The sequence below is a fragment of the Sinocyclocheilus anshuiensis genome, unplaced genomic scaffold (assembly GCF_001515605.1).
Source record: "Sinocyclocheilus anshuiensis isolate Anshui unplaced genomic scaffold, SAMN03320099.WGS_v1.1 scaffold263, whole genome shotgun sequence".
Taxonomy (NCBI): Eukaryota; Metazoa; Chordata; class Actinopteri; order Cypriniformes; family Cyprinidae; genus Sinocyclocheilus; species Sinocyclocheilus anshuiensis.
The window spans coordinates 1,714,540-1,727,809 of NW_015549593.1; the positions used below are offsets into that span (position 1 = coordinate 1,714,540).

The following is a 13,270-nucleotide window of genomic DNA, read 5'->3' on the forward strand; positions in this document are numbered from 1 at the left end:
GGATCAACTAAATGCTGGATTTTCAAAAGTATGTGAAATATTTAAAGTTCACGACATAGAATCTTTAAAATACCTCCAAGAGTTTTTACACATGGTCTGTTTTTGTGGGGACATTTCCATGCCCCTAAACATGACGCGGCACAAAATGAAAGGTGATTATCCATTCAAAGGCGGTCCTTATCCATTCAAAGCGGCCAAGGTTCCCAGACCTTCTGCCGTCAGTCTGTGTAGTCCGGGATGACATGCAACATCGTTCAGGTGATCTCGGACCGATTGTTTTGGCGCGGATCCGGGCGCGATTGCCGTGTTCACATATGCCCAAACGAACCGAGCTAAGGGGGGAAACGCACCATGTTCCGAAACAACGAGCCAGGTGTGAAAGCACCCTAACTCTATAGTGACACCGACTTTTTAGCGGTTTGCCCGAGCATTGCAATTATTTTGCATTTACGAGAATTCAATTAAATGGCTTTCACAACTCATTTTTGTGTGTGTCCTGTGCGCGGCATATTATTTCTTCTCCCTCTCTTTTTTTTGTGTGTGAGAAACGGTGCTCTCAGCAAAGGGACGGCGAGTTGTGCGCCTTCACACTAGAGTTTACGGTACGTTAAATACAGGTAGGCCTTCACTACGCATCCACTGAGATTAATTGAAAAATAGCACAGATCTCTTGACAGAGAGTAAAACTCTGAAGCGCTGAGTGTTCGGCGAGTGAAAATATATCTGTACTAAACTTATACTTAACCGCCAACTCACACACTGGCGAGTAAAATCTAAGAATATATTAGCCAATGGCTAATGTTAGACATCATTTAGTCGCACAGAGTGAAGATTTAGTCACATATGCGAGTGGTTTACTCGCATTGTAGAGGGTTGTATTATCAATGTTCACAACAGTTGTGCTGATTTAATGTTTCTTGAAACAATGAATATAGTAGAAGCTGTGAATATATATATATATATCAAATAAAAGTAGAAAAATATAGAAAATGTATTAAGTCACAGTTAATGACTCAAAGACTATTTAAAGCCATATGTTTTAAAGTTGATGTTAACAATACAAATGTCACATTATTCAGAATTCTTTATATATTATTCAGTTTTCTTTTAATCCCAAAAAGGCATTACACACATAAATGATTTTTAGATTTTATTCTACATTATAGCACATTTTGTAAAAGACTGGAGAGGGACACTAACTGTGGTGGTTAGGGTTGTTCACAAGGGGGAGGGCTGGCCCTATGAGAAGCACTTTGATATTGCACTGTTGATGAGAGAGAGTTTGTGCAGAGCGAGAGAGAGCGAGAGAGAAGCAGAGCGCTCTGTAAACAGGCTGTCAGAAAAGAAAGTGCAGGGACATTTTCATCCGCTACAGCCAAAGGAGAGCGTTGCCTACAACACTGAAGGATAATCACGAGAGGGAGAGAGAGCGTGAGCGAGAGAAGGTTTAATTAATTCATTCAGGAGGGGAGGGATGTTTCTGCCGCTGACTGAGCTGGTTCCAGCACTGCCTGTAGCATTTTGTTTGTGAGCCCATCCATGCTGTGAACGTGACAGCACTCAGATCAGGCAGGATTTGACGGACACCATCACCTGAACAAGCAGAGGTAGGGTACGATTTGTCCTTCTTTGTCTCACGCACATCTGTTCTCTGCTCGCTCACGTACCGATAAGTGCTGTCTGCCGAGCCAGTGACCCTTGTTTTCCTCTCACGGTGTCTGTTCTCTTATGTCAACACTGAAAGCCTGCATATCAGATACTGTCACACCAAAACGTGCTCATTTATCTAGCTTTTTTGAATGAATTGGTGTGCTTTGTCTTTATTTTGGTTTTCTATCGCTCATCGTCTCACAGGAGTTGATTTTGGGTGTTTCCTGTGCTTTGTAGAGTTCACGTGCAGGATGTTGCCTGCTTAGGGCTTTTGTTATGGTCTATATTGTCATAGTTTGTCTGTCATGTCAGAGCTGAGTGCAGATAGTGTTTATATTTCACACTCAGTTGAGAGATCAATGCCCTGGTTTGATGGATAGATGGCTTGTTGATGGATTCTGGTGATATGGGGGGAAATACAGCTCGACCATTTGACCAGGTTTGTTTGTCATTTTCCGTGATGTCCTGGAGCAGCCCACATCTCTGTTGTGAGGGAATGTAATCATTTTTGATGTGTGGGATGATTCATTCTCTTCACAAACCTGTGCTGTCATGTAATTGGGAGATGCTGGTAAATCTCCAATCGGCTTGTTTAATTACAGCTCATCATGTAATCACCAAAGGCACAGGGTCTTCATGTCTCAACAGGATCTGTGGAGCAGGAACAGCGTGAGCTGTGTGTGTGTGTGTGTGTGTGTGTGTGTGTGTGAGAGAGAGCTTTTTCGCTGTAGCTGATTGAGGACGCAATTCATGTTGTCAGTCTTCAGAGAGGGCTGAATATTTGTTGAAGCTGAATGTTTGTGTGCATGTTTGCAAGTAATTAGATATGCTCTCAATCATTAGAAAAAGACACGCTGGGTAGAAACATAACGAAAAAGAGGAAAGATTGCTCATGACACACTATCCAAGGTCATAAACGGCAGTCAGCCATGGAGTATCTTAATGGAGTCCACAATAAAGGAGAGCCTGAATAAACACTCACTGATCATACTGTTGTCTTTGGCTTGTCTCTCATCTTTACTATGCTGCTCTTGGGTAGATGAATATGTTTCTGTCTGTTGGAGAAGCACAGTGATTTATCCTGGTGTCCTCACTGGAAGCACACATTACGAGAGCCACTCGGAGGGTCTGTGTTAGTGTGGAAGTTTTCAAAACAAATAGAAAGGGAGCATGTTGTTTTATTTTAAATATATAATATAGTGCTGTAGTTTTCAGTACCTTAGTGTATTTCCTCTTCCTATTTCCACGTCATGATCAACTACTGTACTGTCATTCCTACAATAATAATAATAGTAATAATATTATTAAATGTAACTAAAATTTAATGTGAATATAATTAGCTGCATAATGTAAACTGCATTTATTTCATATAATATTTCTTATACATTATCACTGCATTAAATATTGTTTTTCAAACTTTTTTCTGAATTCAGAAATATTGAAATATGGCTTTAAATATGTTTATTTTAGAAATATATGTAATCTTTTTCTCTTTGGTCTGGCTCTTTTTCACCTTTGGTCTGCCACTTTGTTAGCGCTCTGTTGTTGATGTTCAGTTACATTAATAGACATTCAGACCGGATTGAAGGGCAGTAGGTTTCCCTTTAGCTGGGAATCAGAGCAGGTCTTGCCTGGCTTTTCCATGTCATTGCATTGCAATTTCGAACCAAACCCTCCTGTTGCCATGACATCCAACCTCTCTGTAAATGCTCCCAGGATTTTTTGAGCATGTAGGGCCCAGTAGAAGAGAGAGAGAGAGAGAAGGGGGGGGGGTTAGAGGAAAAGATTGCTCATGTTTTTTCAGCTCAGAGTCACTTAAGGAATGGTAAAAGGCTAAATGTATTCCCTATTCTGTGTTCTTCCACTCATGTATGAGTAATAAAAGAAAAAAACTTAATATATAATTGGATGTTGCATGATACCATTTTGAGAGAAAAAAAACAATACATTTTTTATATATATATATATATATATATCGTTTTTTTGTGGAATTATATGTTATGTCTGCATCGTTGACATTTATTTATACTTCATTTAAACATTTTTAAAGAAAAAAAATTGTTTTGTAAAGATTTTCTGATTTGGCACAACTGCAAAGAAGCCCACATGCCTAAATAATGGGATATTTGTGTTTTGAGATTGATTGCTTTATTCATGCCCATTTAGCATTGCTTAATTTCAGCAGTGCATGTCAAATGCATGTACTGTTTCACCATCCATTACATTTATTTTGGACCATTAAGGATATTATGCTAAATCTCAGTTCAGTCAAACACTTTAGTAATGCATAAGTGGTAAATGCAGCTGTAAGTAATTACAGTTGTGAACATCATAAAGATGCTTTGTGGTTGCTCGCACTTAAAGAGTCATCGAGTTGTGTTTGATGTGAGAAAACAAGAAAACTCTAAAAGCATGTCATGTAAATGCATCAGATAGACCTAACAGCAATGGAGTGAGCACCAACAGAGATGCTAGTTAAACGCTTCTGTCTGCTCTTTAGGCCTGGACATGCCACGCTGATTCTGCTTCTGTGAAATCAATAGGAAAAAAAAAAATCTTTACCCAGACAGCAATACGTGCACAGGCCCAGAAGAAGATCCATACCTAAATGCCCTCAGAGCATTCATCAATCAGATGACATTTCTGCTCAAGTTGTATGTTCTAGTGTGTGTGAGATGTTTGGTTGTTTCTTCTCTTTCTGATTTGTTCCACTGTTCCTTCTGTGGCCATAAATGTAAAACAGGGCTGCACCATGGATTTGTGGGGCCCTAGATGAGATCATGAAAATGGGCCCTACTGGTGTACATAGATATTCATAGAACCACTGCAAACATTATGAATGTTTTCTTTTTTTAGGGTAAAATGTATATGAATGTATTATGTAAAGTGTATATTTTAAGTCCTGCAACTGGTCCAGTGTTGTTATTGTTAACTAAAACAAAAACTTTTAAAATTTGTTTTGATTAATTTAAATAAAACTGAATTGAAATATGCATGTTATATAAACCTGAGAAAAACTTGACCTGGCAACTAACTGAAATAATGTAAGTTTGAAGTAAGTAAAGTTGAAGTACTAAAATTACTAAAACTGAAACTAAAGTAAAAGAGAATCAAAGCTTAATATAAATGTTAAAATAATGAAAATGACAAAAGCACATAAACGTTCATTCAAAATATTAATAAATATTATAGAAGTAAATAAATAATACTAAAATAACACTCTTTTCCACCACCAATATACATTTTAAGGAACTTAAAATAATGTATTATAAGTGTGTAGAGAGGATGTGAAGCATTATGATTCCCACAGTTAATATGGATATATAGGACATCCCAGGGCTGATTATAAAATGGCTGTTGAGAGTGTGGCATTGACTATTAAAATGCATTATTGTATGTCGTTAATAAAACATATTCCAAATGATCATAGGTTCATAATACATTTTCTGTTTTGTACTGCCTTCAGCAGTCTACACACAACAACAACGACAAAAAAAGACTCAGTGTCAAAACTCTTTTTACACCTACGGTTCTCTCACACACATAGTGTGAATATTGTAACCTATTAATATGAGTGGTGAAATAAATATGCGCTGCTTGAAACAGAAAAACAATTTTTGTTAGCACAGATATTATCAGGTTAACCGTCCAGACTTGTTGCAATTTGTCTTTTTTTCCCTTCCTATTTCTTTGTACGCTCATGACTGGGAGTTTCATGGGAAAGGCCCGTTTCTGTCAGTGAAATGGACCTATCAGGTCTCCTCCAGCATCTTCCCTATGGTTTGATAATGTTTCGTCTTTAGCAGCCACTCTCATCCACTTTGTCAGAGCTCTTTCTGCTGGCTGCACGCCAGACCGCAGAGACTATCTTGTGGAGAAGTTGAGACAAAAATATTACACCATACCTTATCATACTTCAAACTGCGACAAGCAACTGTTTGTGGGTTAGCGAAACTGTCTAATGAGTGGTGACGGGTGCCCATGGCAGCGCTGCTGTTGGCTCTGACTGGACTGTGACCTCTGCGGCCCAGCCGTGCCGTTTAATTCTATAACGCCCTGTGTTTATGAAAGCTGGGATTTTGGTATATCTGAGCCCCTCATTAACCTCACATTCCCAGCTGTTCGGCCTGCTACTTTCCACAGGTTCTTCATTCATCACGGTGTCACCGCTGTCTCATTCTCCTGTGTATTAACTGTCTGTGTGAGCCTGTCCGCTCTCCCGCTGGAGGCGGGTGATGTTACTGCCATAGCTGGACAGCAGTGCACCTCTACCTCTCTTTATCCCTTTCAGAAATAGTGTCCTAATTTGGTTGTGTTCTTCTACACTGTGGTTCAGGAGACTAGTGCAGTGGTCATACTCAGATGATGAATATAAAATCTTCTGACTGAATTAAAGGTAATGAATTATTTAAAAATGTTATATTCATTTTAGGATACATTTGAGACGTTCGAGCAGGATGTTACTTGGTGTTCTGTGTGCTTACATTAATAGTAATTTCTGAAAAACCTGCAGTACCTAGATTTAAGATATTGTGTCAAATAATGTATTAAAATGGTAATGAATTGCACTGTGGCATATTTTATTAGTTATGAAATGCACACTACTCTTCAAAATTTGGGGTCATTTTAAAGAAAATAATACTTTTATTTAGCAAGGATGCATCAGATTCATCTAAGGTAACTGTAAAGGTTTTAAATTATTACATCAGATTTCAGATGATCAAATACATCACATTTTCTATTCATCAAAGAATCCTTAAAATGTATCATAAAAAAATACATATATTCCACAAAAATAAGTTATAAAAATGCATCAAATCAGCATATTAGAGTGAATTCACTGGAATATATTGCCTTTTAAAATATATTCACATAGAAAATAGTTATTTTAAAATGAAGTATTTCACAATATTATTGTTTTACAGTATTTTTGTGTATGTATGTCTGTGTGTGTATAGAATGAATAGAGATGAAATGCTAGCATTTATTTCAATATAATTTGGTTTATAAAAATATCTGTATCTGTAAATACATTTTACCCATATGCATATGAGGGACACAAAAGCATCTGCTTTGTAGTATGAGCCATAAATGGACTAAATATTTTCATATGCCAAAAATAAGGTTAGGGTTTTGCTAGGGTTAGTCCATAGTAGCAGTTTAATTTAAACACAATAGAAGTCTAAGGGAGGTTTTCACCATGATGTGAAACAAATGTGTGTGTGTGTGTGTGTGTGTGTGTGTGTGTGTGTGTGTGTGTGTGTGTGTGAAACAAACACAGCTGGCTGCAGACGGTTACTCGCTGGCGCATTGATCATGAGTGACTCTTCACTACACAGTAAAACACAGTTGGTTGACTAGCCAGCTAGCACCAGATTTCATTGGTTTCCACTGTGTATCAAAAAAGGAATAAAACGGTTGTTTTTCCATAATTAATAGATGTCCATTTATGTTCTTAGGTGCAGTACCACAGATAAGAACATCTTTTACTGTAATGTTGTTTAGAATTGGTCTTGTGGAAAAGCATGACGCAGTTAAAGTGTCAAGTGCGGACTGAGAGGCTTGTAGATCTGGATAATTTCACATAATATTACAGTTGTACTTTGCTTTGAGTTCTTTACTATTGCATACATTTCTACATTAGGGGTGTAACGATTCATCAATATGGATCAATACGATGTCTGACGATACGATGCATCGATGCCACACTTAGTTACTTTTAAAAGTAAAGTTACTTTTAAAAGTCATGCATTACAATATTGCGTTACTCCCTTAAAAAAGTAACTAATTACGTTACTTAGTTACTTTTTATGGAAAATAATGCGTTATATTACTTTTGCGTTACTTTCGCGTTACTTTTTAAATATAAGCAGGGCTTGATTGTTTTTAATATAAGAAGTTCTATTTATAGCAAATATAAAAGCCCTTTCACACCAAAAAGTGTAATGAATAAACCTCAGGCTGAAGCAAAAGTAAATTCACGTCTGTACTAGACTTGTGCCGGTATTCGGTAATGCGATATATCACGGTAATTAATGTGCACGGTATTGTTATCGTGGGCACTTCTAAATACCGTGAATAATTATATATTACAAATTATTCAGAATTTTGAATGCATTTTAAGAATAATTTTCCCATCAACTGGTCAAAATGCACAACACCGCTGTATGCTGCGTGAAAGATGCGTGCGCACTCTGATGTAAATAAGCACGGATGAAAAGCACATGGCGGAACGTGAGAGACGCTCTGGATGAAAACTAATGAGGTCTTATTGTAAAGTGATACCCATTGGTCTTTATAGTTATTTTGCACTTTAATCTGTGTAAAACGAATACATTTATATATTATACATTAACTTTATACATTTTTCTGTATTGCTTTATTGCATTTAAATGTTCAGTTATTTTTGTTATAAGAAAAAAGTGACGCTCGGGATTGTTTGCGGAACAGTCGAGCGCTTTGTGAGAAGTTTTCTGCGCACACATCTGAAGCGCGCGCACGCACACAGACAGCCACGTCTACACCGCGCGACTACTAGTACTAAATTGAGCTCTTCCGTTTTTTTGTGCATGGATGAATAAATACAGACAAAATTATATCAAAATGCACGTTTTGGCGAATATCCTAGTAAACACAGTCGGTTAGGCATATGTCTTAAAGTAAACAGTTGAGAAAGAAAAGGCATGTGTATCAGTTATCTGTAGAAAAGATTTTTAGCACTGAGCCCATAGTAACAGCCAGAATTGTTTTTCCAATTGTTTCTTTTCTTTATTATTTAAAAAAAAAATGTGTAGGCCTATTTTTTTGTTGTGAATGTCCCAATTGAGGTACAGGATGTGAAAATTTCAGATAAATGTTCATGTTATATATTTTGGTTGCATTTGTGAGTTAATAAAAATGTAGATGGTTGTTTTAAAATAGATATATAATATCATAATATCGATCGATATACTCCTATATCGAATCGAATCGTAATCATATCATATAATTTTTTGAGGTATCGGCAAATATCGCATCGCTGGGTATGAGAATCGATATCGTATCGTATCGTGACGAACCATCCGATTTACACCCCTATTCTACATAAGCATCTCACATAGTACATTGTATGACTGTATTTTGCATATGGTTACTGTATAGTTAGGAGTTTGAGATTTTTATTGCTAATTACCTTTAATAATTTCCTATGGTACTTTACTGAATAGTGCAAATATGATTAATACGGTTATCGGAAACTCTGTGTTTGGGGCAGAGTGGGAAGGGACAATGTGAGAAGGACAGAAAATGAGAGAAAGTTGCTCATACTGTAGCCCCGTCAACAGCTCAACCGAAAATCGCTGAGGCCACTGTAATTTCTGGTTTATCTGTAAACCACTTTTAGATCCGTGAAGTTCCTTTCCACTGTGGGCAGTGCAGGAGTCCATCACATCTCTGTCACACTGAAACTGTTATGTTGCGCCCACATTACAAAGGCTTAGTGCAAATCATTCAAATATTCCCCAATCTTACAAGTCTGATGCAAACTATTTACTTATTACATAGAGAAACTATCAGTGTGTTACATAAAATGACTTATAATAATGAATCCGAGAAAGGGTAAAATAAGGAGGTACATGTAAAAGGATGGTCACAAATTCTACATAAAAAAGGAGATGCATCATGGACTGAGCTGATATAGTTTGAAGGAAAATGGGGCAGGAAGAGAGAGAAAGATCTAAAATAGATGGCTACAGAGAATGGGATGTGAGGGAATGGTATAAATACTCCAGGGCTAGAGGATAATGGACTGTCAGTTGGAGACAGAGAGGCAAATGGAATAAAGTACATGCATTTCTTCACTGCTTGAGAGTGGGGGGAGAGGGAAAATAATGAGGCTCATTCTGTTTAATGGGACTGGGAGGCAATATAACTCTGAGTAAGATCTGCGTTCACTGAACAAGCCGGATAACATGCTCTGTGTCCCAGTCTAGACCACGTTCCTGCTGCAGTCTGATCCACAGAGGTGGTTTTGTGAGCTCCCACTGGCTTGTAAGTCAGGTGGAAACTTAAGAGCACCTTCAGGGTTCAGCAATAAGGATTCAGTGTGAGAGAGATTGTAAACAGTCGATGGAACTGTCACTGCCGTGTTTTACAATGTCTTGTGTTCATCTGTCATGTTTATGTGTTTCTGTGATGTATTGCACATTGTAGTTGTGAATTCTGGTTGTATACACTAGTGTTTAAAAGATTGAGGCCTGTAATTTTTTTTTTTTAAAGAAATTAATACTTTTATTCAGTAAGGATGCACTCATTTGAATTGTTCAGTGGCAGTATAAAACATTTATAATGTTACAAAAAAAATCTAATTCAAATAAATGTTTGAATTTATTTTACTTTTACTTTATGTTTATTAAAGAATCTTGAAAAAAAAGTATCATGGTTACCACACAAAATATTAAGTTGTGTATTATGGAGGGTCTGTGTGGCAGGGCAGCTTATTACACAATGGAGAGCAAATCATTGGAAAAACAAAGCACATTTTAGTTTCTTACTGCACTGTTTAACAAAACTAATCCATAGTATAATGATCCATTTGTTTCTCCACAGAGACTGAAGCATAAATCCAAATGTTTGTCATTTGTGACCTACAAATCTACTCTGATGTTCAAAAGTTTTTTTTCCGGGGGGGGGGGGAACAGTACTTTTATTCAGCAAGGATGCATTAAATTGATCGTGAAAATAACAGTGTTTCTTTTTTCTTTTTCTAATAAATGCTGTTCTTTTGAACTTTCTATTCATCAAAGGAAAAAATGAATTAGTTTTCACAAAAATGTGAAAACAGAACACAGAACAACTGTTTTCAACTTTGATAATAATAAGAAATGTTTCTGTTCTTTGCTATTATTGCAAAGTTTTTTTTTTTACTTGATATTTAATCAGAATTATAAAGTATGGATATTCCTGAAGAATAAAATATGTTGCTAAAATTAAAACTATTTTTTTTTTATATTTTTGTAGTAGGACTAGTAAAAAAAAAAGTGAACGCATGGCATATCATAAGTTCAGATTTTTACGTCATATTAACATCTTAAATTGTTAAGTGGAAATGTGTTGAATATGCTTCAATATATACATGGAAATCATAAAGCACCATGTTTAAACTGTATTTAGTGCTATAATAATGTGGAACATGCTTAATTTTGGGGGCTTTTTGCATTTATTTATACTAGGATAGTGTAGTGTAAGCAGGAATATAGGGGTGAGAGAGGGTGGAGTGGGATCGGGACGTGAACCTGGCTTCCCACGAGCCACCAGCTCCTATATATGTCACAGCATCACGGCTCTGACAAGCTTAGTAATTTATGACGTCTAAAGACAGGAGTCCATTTAGAGCTCATTTCCTATGGATAGTGGAATTTCTTTTTCTCCAAACCATTGATTTACACTTCTGAATTTGATCTAAATGTATGAACCTTTGTGTACTTGATTATTTTAAGAACAACGCCTTGCATCTATAGTAAGTTGTTCACCTTTATCATGTTTAACATGATTTTGTTGGATTGTTGAAATTTTGAGAAGATCTGGATCTATAATATTCCTCATATTTTCAATCCTAAATATTGTTAGAGTTGCATTAGGCCCTAAATTCTAGGTTGGACTGCCACTAAGTCCATTAAGATGGTTTGTGTGCATAAACGGACAAGTTCTAAATTGGTTTCCCTGTAGAAATATGGGTGCAGTGCGCTTCCTGTACCCTTTTTATGTTTATGCTAAGGGAATATGAGAATGATAAAACGTCTTGTGGCCTGGTACATACACAGATACACATAATGCACCAATGCACACAAACTCCTCCAGATACACACACACAAACCCATAACCGCTTTCAGTTTATCTCCTTGCTGCAAACTTATGACGTCAGGTTGCCAGGCAACTGTATGAGCAAACAGAATCCCTCTCCACACAGAGGGGAGGCCCTATCCTGTTGATCAGCACGTGGCTCCAGCAGCCCATTAGCACACACACAGACACTTTTGCACAATACAGTCATTAACCTCGTCTCTTGATCCTTCCAAGTTTAATGTACACATTTCCTTACCTGGCTTATTGGTGAATTCTGCCCTTGACAGTAATAACGTATGGTTGTATAGCTTACATTGTTAGGAGGAGGACGCAAGAGAAAGATACTATGAGTGATGAGGGAAACCCACACAGGAAGAAACCTGTTTTTTTTTTAACCGTAAAGAGGAATAGAGAAAACAGAAAGGCAGTTTGTATGGTGGGAGGATCAAAAATCATTTCCATCGTCTGGTGATACTAGAATTAAATCCTTCACCACAAACCTTTCATCTCATTAGATGACAGTTGTGTGTTTATAGTGTCTGTACTCTCTTGTTTTTGTGTGTGTGTCTGTGTGTTTTTTTTTTACCTGTTCACCTTGACTCTACCTCCCATTTTCCATTTTAGCATTCAGTACAGCATGTCTCGTTTCATTAGGACAGAGCAGGCGGATTTAATTCTTACAGTGTTCTAGCAGCAGGAAATTACAACACCTCGATAAAGCTAATTTTTCAGCCTGTCTGTTTGAGGCACAGTAACATGATATTATTCTTTTATCAAGACCCCATGGTGCTTTAGTATTTTTTAGATAAAAAGCAAAAAAACAAAAAAAAAAAGGAAAATTGCCAGGACTAAACTTGATGATTTTGAACCGTAAAATCAACATCTGTAGTGTGATTTTAGTGGTCATAAAAATTGGCCCATATTTACTTTTAGGGCTGGAAATTACCATGGACAACCTGATCCTACACTCTAAAAAATGCTGGGTTGTTTCAACCCAACTTTGGGTTAATCGAGTAATCGGATAAGAAGTAATTTTTCTTTATTAAGGAGCAATACTACATATACAAGAGATAATAAGATAGATCTCTTAGAGTAAACAACTAATTTGTTTTCTTTTTAGAAAAATTTAAATTTTTCTTGCTGAAATTGCGATACAAAAAAAGAGACTACTTTCAAGATGTAACTGCAAAAACAGTAGACAAGAGCAGTAAATGGTGACGTAACTCATTCTTCCAGTAAAATGACAACTAATGTCTGGTGACGTATTCCGGATTTTTCCAGTCATTAGGGTGCTTTCACACCTGGCTCATTTGGAGCATTTGTTTTGGAACCTGTCCCGTTTTCTCCCGTAGTTCGGTTTGTTTAGGCATATGTGAACACGGCAATCGCACTTGGATCCACACCAAAATAATCGGTCCGAGATCAGAATGGGAAATATGTTATATAAAAAGCAGCAGTGTCTGATTCTGTGAGTGAGCACATTAGTTATTACTGAAAACCAAAGAGTGCCTCCTCTTCTTATAGCGGTCATATGATGCTGCTAAAAAGAACATTATTTTGTGTATTTGGTGTAATGAAATGTGTTTATGCGGTTTAAGGTTCAAAAAACATATTATTTTCCACATACTGTACATTATTGTTTCTCCTCTATGCCCCGCCTTTCTGAAACGCGTTGATTTTTACAAAGCTCATCGGTCTGAAAAGCGAGGTGTGGTCTGATTGGCCAGCTATCTAGTGTGTTGTGATTGGCCGAATACCTCAAGCGTGTGACGGAAATGTTACGCCCCTTACCATACTG

General features: G+C 37.0%; 1 protein-coding gene across 2 annotated transcripts in view; it reads left to right on the plus strand.

Moving 5' to 3' along the window:
* The first annotated feature begins 1,344 nt into the window (after positions 1-1,344).
* Positions 1,345-13,270, plus strand: part of LOC107658284 (diacylglycerol kinase beta-like) — a 95,462-nt gene continuing 83,536 nt past the window's right edge. For both annotated transcript variants that reach the window (XM_016446782.1, XM_016446784.1), the window contains exon 1: positions 1,345-1,607. The gene's annotated coding sequence lies outside the window, so the exon portion shown is untranslated. The remainder of the gene's footprint in view (positions 1,608-13,270) is intronic.